This window comes from Lycorma delicatula, chromosome 5, assembly GCF_047948215.1.
Source record: "Lycorma delicatula isolate Av1 chromosome 5, ASM4794821v1, whole genome shotgun sequence".
Taxonomy (NCBI): Eukaryota; Metazoa; Arthropoda; class Insecta; order Hemiptera; family Fulgoridae; genus Lycorma; species Lycorma delicatula.
This window is the reverse complement of record NC_134459.1, coordinates 55,516,053-55,523,590: the sequence shown is the minus strand read 5'-3', so window position 1 is coordinate 55,523,590 and position 7,538 is coordinate 55,516,053. Positions and strand designations below refer to the sequence as shown.

Here is a 7,538-nt window from a genome sequence, read left to right as displayed (position 1 = left end):
ATAATATAAATGCAATATCATTTTTTTCGATGTTATTTGTCTGTAATTATTTCATTATTTAATAAATAAATATTATTTATTAATTAATAAATAAATGATTTACAAAAATATGATCGCGCGCTCTTACACATACAAAATAAATTCATAGCAATTAAAGTTAAGGAAAATCCCTAGAAGAAGCGTGAGAAATTACTGATAATGACCGTGAATCATTTAACCTTGACAAGCATCTAAACTCTACCCGAGTACAAGCACGCGCGTTATTACACTCACAAACACACTATAATTACCACTTTATTATTTTTTTTGTGTTTTATTATTTATTGTACTAGTAGATGTTTTGTTAATGCTCAATGTTCGTGGAGGTAATTTATTTTACTTCGTTATTTATTTATTCATTTATATATCAGTGAACATCACACATTCGTATTAGCACGGTAAGTTATATTATTTTCCTTTACATTTTTAATTAAAAAAAAAGTTGTTTTGTTTTTTTTTATTACATTAGTTTTTTCTTTTTTAATTATTAAATTGTATATAAACAACGTAGTATTTGTATTCACATAATTAATACTCATTTATACCAAACAAGTTTTCCTTCAAAGGAAGTAAAGAATTGAGACAAAACAGTATTTTTTATTAAGTTAAAATCATTTTCTTTTCAATTTTTTATTTAATATCAAATTCTAGCCTTGATTCTTGGTTGAAAAATTAAAACGTATCAAAATATTTATAAAAAGCGTTGACTTAATGAAGTATAAAAATGCGTATTTGGTTTTGACTTTGTTTCGTAATCAACCTAATATTCAGTAATCGTCTGATATAACAAGTAAGTAATATATAATAACTTCCATTTTCATATTTTTTAATCTTAATCTTATACTTCGATTTAATTTATGTATTATTTAATTAATTTTCTTTATTTACATATCATATATATTACAAGCAAGAACTTCGTACCCGTTCTTCGGAGGAGAAAATTCTGAATTTTAAAGCTCTCTTTAATACTGACAAGAACTGTTAATCAAATTAACTTTTGAGTTAAAAATAAATTATATAAAATTTCAGCTTTTTAATTATTCTAAAAGGGGAAGAATAAGTGATGAATAATTGAATGCGGATATTTTGAATCGAATAATTGATAGATTCAGTATCTTAGCAGTACATTTTTTTTAAGAATTATGTTTTTCCAGTACTTTCGAAATATAAACCGCAAATATTAAACACTATCGTTAACAGCTTTCAACTTCTTAACGATGTTTTAAACGGAATTCCCGAAATATATTTTGACAGAATTTGATAAATAGTTTCTGTCGCCAGTTATTATTTTCTATTCACCGTGTTATAAACATCACGGATATTAGGAACTCTGTACTTATTCTATTTAAGGTTAATTACCTTAAGTGTAATTAAAAAACCTACATTTTAAAATACTGTTAAAACTTTTTCAGAATTGATTTGTACCATCGATCACAATTAGACTCGTAACTACGAAATCTACCCATAATTCATCGCTATTCTTATAAGGGTACTTTAAAAGGAAAGATCCGTGATTCTTTTTGATAGAATGTGTAAATTTATCATTTGTGTTGAATTCCAATCATCTGTTCCAATATGTTTGGAAAATATAAGTATAATAGTGAATACCAATTTAATTGCGATTATAATAGAAAGATTTTAATGAAATTCCTAAATTCCAACTAGTGTTACAATAATACTGTTCGAGTAAAACTTCTTCATAAATTTCAGTGAACTGGAACAAGATACACAAGTTTTAACCAGTGATTTACACTTCTTTCCCCCTTCCGTTTATGGGTGAGAGGAGAAGCATCTTCTTAGCGATAGCCTATTACCAAAGAGGAACATCTTGTATCAGATTTCATGTTTTAAGCTCTTTTGGACTAGGTAACCCTTGTTAACCAGTATTTAATTTAATGCGTCAGGGATAATTAAAAAAAGTAATCTTTACAACAAAAAAAAGAAGAAAAACAAGAAATCATTTACTTATTTTCACAAAATTAATTTTTTAAATATGGCAGCCGTTTCGGTAAAAATAGACTTTTTCAGATATTTTTAACAGGATAATATCTGAAGAATAATAATTTTTATTATTATAATAAGAATAATAATAGATAATAAAATAATAATAAGAAGGTATGTATCGAAACAGCTGACATTTTTAAATTAATTTTGGAAAATCAAAAACCATTTTTTGTTTTTATTTTCTTTTTGTTATGATGAAGTTTCATCAAGTCGATTACTAAAATAATATTTGCTTACTTTTCTTAAAATTCTTCATACCAATTTCAGATTTCTGTTTAAGAAAAACGGAAATTAGAAACAGTGATTTAGTGAGAAATTTTTCCGTTAAAAATATTAAGATTGGTTTGTATCCATTTCATCTTATTTCAATCACATTTTAATTTTGTTTTCTTTTTAATTTGACTTCGGTGTTATCTAATTCCCATTTTTCTAAATGATACACAATCTCTTTTTTATACATTTTTGTGAAAAAAGTACCTCAAAATATAGTTATTTAAGGTGTTTTTACTTCCTTGTACGAAGTAAAGGAAATATTGTGATCGCCAAAAATCTAGATTTTAAAATTTCAACGGAAATATCCATTTTGACCATCCCTGAATTCATTTTGACTACTTTCGGCCCGAAGTTTGTACGTATATACGTACGTATGTATCTCGCATAACTCAAAAACGATTAGCCATAGGATGTTGAAATTTTGGGTTTAGGACTGTTGTTTTAATGAGAATCTTCTAAGCATATCATAAAGACATTGGAACCTTATATTTCATTTTTGAACTATGAGCAATTGTGCGCCTCCCCTTTTAATTGCAATCGACCTGACCAAAAGTATCCAAAAAAGCTCAAAATTCAAAAAAAAATCTGGATTTTGGACTTTTCCTTAACTGAAGTAATAAGCCCTTATTGAGAGCTTTTCAATGATACATCATGTCGTACTTACTTTCATAGGTTCCAAAGGTGTAGCCAAATAAAATTCTAATTAATAAAATATTTGAATCCTAGAAGGAAAAGACACAAATCAGACTTCATTTCCTTTTTTTTAACTTTTTTTTTTTTTAATTTAAATATATTGATTTATTAATAATGATTAACCTCTGATTGTAAAAAAAAAAATTATAGTAAATAATTCAATAATAACATTAAAAATACAGAAAATATCAGAATTTATTAATGAAATAAAATGTTTTGTACTTTTCATTTAAAAAAAATGTGTATGTGTAATATAATAGGCATACAAAGAAGTCATTATTCTATGACTGTAAAAAGGATTTATAGGTCATTTTAACATGTAGAATTCTAAAATATTTAGCCAGCCCATCATTTTAGGTACACGCTGTATATTAATATAAAAAATAAATACAATCAAAATTCACGAATAAACCTCCAAAATGTTGAAAAATAATGTATTTTCAGTTCTTTAAATTTCAGCTTTTAGAATATGACACTATCTTAACAATATTATCAATAAATCACTGGCGCCGATTCAAAAAAAGTTAAATAAAAAACCTTTTGGGAAATTTTTTAATTATTATTTTTCATAAATTTATTAATTTTATAATTTTCAGTTTAATTTTTTTAAATATAATTGTTACAAAAAACAGTATGGAAGATGAATTATTTCCTTGTTGTAAATTTCTGTACCAATTCTTTACTTCCTTGTACGAGTATTGTAAACGTGAGAAATTTTGGTTACCAGATTTTAACGGAAATATCCATTTTGACCATCCCTGAATCCGTTTTGACTAGTTTTGCGTTTCATAACGCAAAAACGATTAACTGTAGGATGTTGAAATTTTGGATTTAGGACTGTCGTAATATCTAGTTGTGCAGCTCCCCTTTTCATTGCAATCTGCTGGACCAAAAGTGTCCAAAAGAGACCAAAATCAAAAAATTTGGATTATGAACTTTTTCTTAACTGTCTTCATTGAGAGCTTTTCGACGATATATATAATAAGTGGTACTTATTTTCATTGGTCCCAGAGTTATAGCCAAATGAAACTTTAATTAATGAAATATTTGGATCTTACAAGGGCACATCGGTTCGAACCAGACATCATCTCTTTTTTTAACCTTTTTTTTTTTTTAGTTTAAGTATATGAATTATTAATAAATTTAAGATAAATAATAATTCAATAACAATAAAAAAATATCAGAAGTTATTAATGAAATAAAATTCCATGTACCTTTAATTTTAAAATAATGTGTATATGTAATTTAATAGGCGTACAAGGAAGTCATGTGCGTCCGCATCAGATTTTTTTTTTATAGTGTAATTTATGGTGAGATTTTATGTAAAATTATTATTATATATTTAAATAAATCAAACAAAGTTTAAAAAATTCAGAAAATCGGTTACTTTTAAATTTTTCTCTGCTTCCCCAAAAATCCAAAATCACCTTCCAAGAAAGTTTTTTTGATTTTTCTACGTTTTCTATAGAAGAAGGTAAAAAAAAATTTTTTACTAAAAAATGTACAACCAATAAAAAGTAACGTAAATTTTTTTTTCGGTGATGGTGGTGAATTATGATTAAATTTTATCATAACATTTTAATTAAAAGTTTATTTGAAATCTAAATAATGAAGGTTCAACTTACCAACAATATAAAATGTTAAAACTTGTCCAAGCGCTTTCGGATCTTCATCCATCCTCAGGGATATCCGTATGATTAAATATATTTTTTTTTTATAACATACATTTCAAATGAAATAAAATAACCAAAATTTTATATCCATAACAATTGATCGTCATGTATTAAAATTGTTATAAATATAAAATTCTGGTTATTTTATTTTATTTCATTTTAAATGTATGTTGTAAAACAAAATTATATTTAATCATGTGGTTATTCCTGAGGATGGATGAAGATCCAAAAGCGCTTGGATAAGTTTTAACATTTTATATTGTTGGTAAGCTGAACCTTCATTATTTATATTTTATACATAAAATACCAACAGTGCCGTGTTAACATTAATTTAACCTCAAAGTTTCAAAAACTTAAAATCAAACAAAATTTTAAACAAATTTAAAAATCCATATATTTAAATTTCCCCTACCCTTAATATTGCCCCCAAAGTATTATTGATTTTTTTTTTTTTTTACTTGCACTACTACTACGCCTAGGAAGACATAAAACATATGGTTAAAAAATATGCAGTAAATAAAATGATAGATTTTCCGATTTTTGGGGAAAGGTTGAATTTTGGGGCAATTATTGTTTTTTTTTTAAATGGTACGAATAGTATGCACGTAAGTACTCATAAAGTGGGGTTACGTTCGCAATATGTTGAGAAAATTGAACCCAGAAAACTATCTACCTCACCCTCTAGAAGTATTAACCCCAAAATTTTACTAGCAAATGACTACATAGTTACAAGTCTCTGCACAAGATTTCATTAAAATCGGTTTATCCAGTCAAAACTTATTATGCTTCAAACACGCCAACACACGTACATATATAGTACGTTCGAATTCCCCCCACTTTTGTTTTTTGGGGTTCCTGGATCATAAAACGTCGAGGAATGCAAAAAACCTATCCCCATTCTTTGAATGATTACCGTACTTTTCTTCTTGTAGCGTAGCTCTAAATATATGATGTCACAAAAGTAAAAATCGTTATGAAACGTTTTAAAATATTTTTGTTTTATTAAGAAAATAAATAAATACCAAAATAAATAAAGTTAAGAAGGTAATAATTTTCAACATTACTGGAGAGGAAAATTAGTTTTTAAGTAGTTTAAAAAAAAATCAATGAATACTACGAAAGTCGGCGTCCTATTAATTTTCATTTACATAGATAGCGCTGCAATTCAGATGTTAAACATTATTCATCAACAAAACTTGTATCGTCGTACTTAAGTTATTAATTCTCAATTGTTCAGTTAGATAGATTGTTAATAACGTTTATGCAGTCTTAGCAGTTATATTGTTTAATTATCTTCTCATTTATTTACAACAATCATTGTAAGTACATAACAATAATTTTAATTTAAATCATTATTTTCCGATCGGAATAAACCTTACGTGACTGAAAAAAAATAGTCTTTATTTTAAATCCTCAATAATGTATTTCATTAGCGTAACAATTTAATTGCTCTCAACTTTTAAAAATAAACATTAAATACTTATTTTAAAAACATATAATGTGGTTTTGATTCCTGGAAAAAAAAATAAAATGAAATGCAAACATCTATTTTTTGTATAGATATTAAGTTATGCATTATTACAATTACTTTTAAAATTAATTAAATCCGAAAAGAATCGTGATTTTGTACAGATGCAACAAACAGTTTGCAGTTTGAACAGTTTTAATAAAATTATTCTAAGAAGTGACTTTTTTTAAAGTTTAAATTAAAATAATAATTAAATTCTTAGTACATTATATAATATTTTTAATACAAGAAACAAGTTTTCTTTGCAGATTTTTCCTTACTGATTTTTTTTTTTTAATTTAACTTCGGATTTTGATAGTTTCCATTTTTCGAAATGGTACACACCTTGTCTTTTATAACATATAACTGTATGTTTAATTTAAGGAAGATTAGTATTTAAATATTTTGAAACAAAAAATATTCTTTATTTTTGAAATATATAATTTCGGAAATTTATTTTTTAATTAAAAATTTCGAAGTATGTTTTTTTGTCAGGTATAACATACCAAGTAAATTTAAATACTTTATCGCATGAGGACGTGCCTGTTTTGGCATGAAGAGATGGCACAAGTATAAGTAATCAATATAAAAAATTGATATTTGAAATCTTATTTTTAGTACTGAATTATTAGAAATATGTTTGTACCCTAGATGATTTTCGAATTATTTTCGGCGTTATGAGGTCTTAAACAGTTATTAATACTTTAACTAATATTGTAATAAAAAATATTAAAAGAAAGGAAGATATAATTAATGGGCATAAGCAGGTTAGTAGCTGAAGAAAGTATAAATTAATGTTACTTATTAATAATCTATTTAATATTAATAATCTTAATAGTTGTTACAGTTAATAAAAGTGATATAAAATAAATAAATGGAAATAAAATTAATTACAATTAATTAGTAATACAAAAAATTAGCTACGGAAACTGAAAAATAAGATTTATTTTATTCAGAGTGAAAGACAATTTGTGAAAAGGAAGATTTGATTAGTTTGAATATTGGAAAAGTGGATTTATAATACACCTTGGTCTGGTAAAATTTAAATTTACATGAAATATAAATATTACATGATATTATTTCTTACTTAGTGAAGACAGTATATTAAGTGGATATAATTCATTTTTCTTAAGTAAAGGAGTACATTTATTTGTACTTAATATCCGCTTCAGTCTTTCTTATGGTTTTGATGATGAAATTTTCTGAGATACATGCAGCATTATTTAGAACTGTTTTCTCTGACAATAATGATATTCATTGTGACGGGCAGTCCTTGTGATAAACAGAGTGAAAGGATCACTTGTAAAGCTTATATCTTTTATAAAAGTAATATTAAAGTAATATATTTA

The 7,538-nt window shown here is 25.4% G+C and overlaps 1 protein-coding gene across 4 annotated transcripts in view; it reads left to right on the top strand.

Moving 5' to 3' along the window:
* Positions 1-281: 281 nt before the first annotated feature.
* Positions 282-7,538, top strand: part of LOC142324967 (astakine-like) — a 29,598-nt gene continuing 22,341 nt past the window's right edge. For 2 of the 4 annotated variants that reach the window (XM_075366142.1, XM_075366138.1), the window contains exon 1: positions 5,842-6,001. The gene's annotated coding sequence lies outside the window, so the exon portion shown is untranslated. Of the gene's footprint in view, positions 438-604; positions 830-5,841; positions 6,002-7,538 lie in introns of those variants that run through there. The other 2 variants (XM_075366141.1, XM_075366139.1) reach the window with 2 other exon arrangements.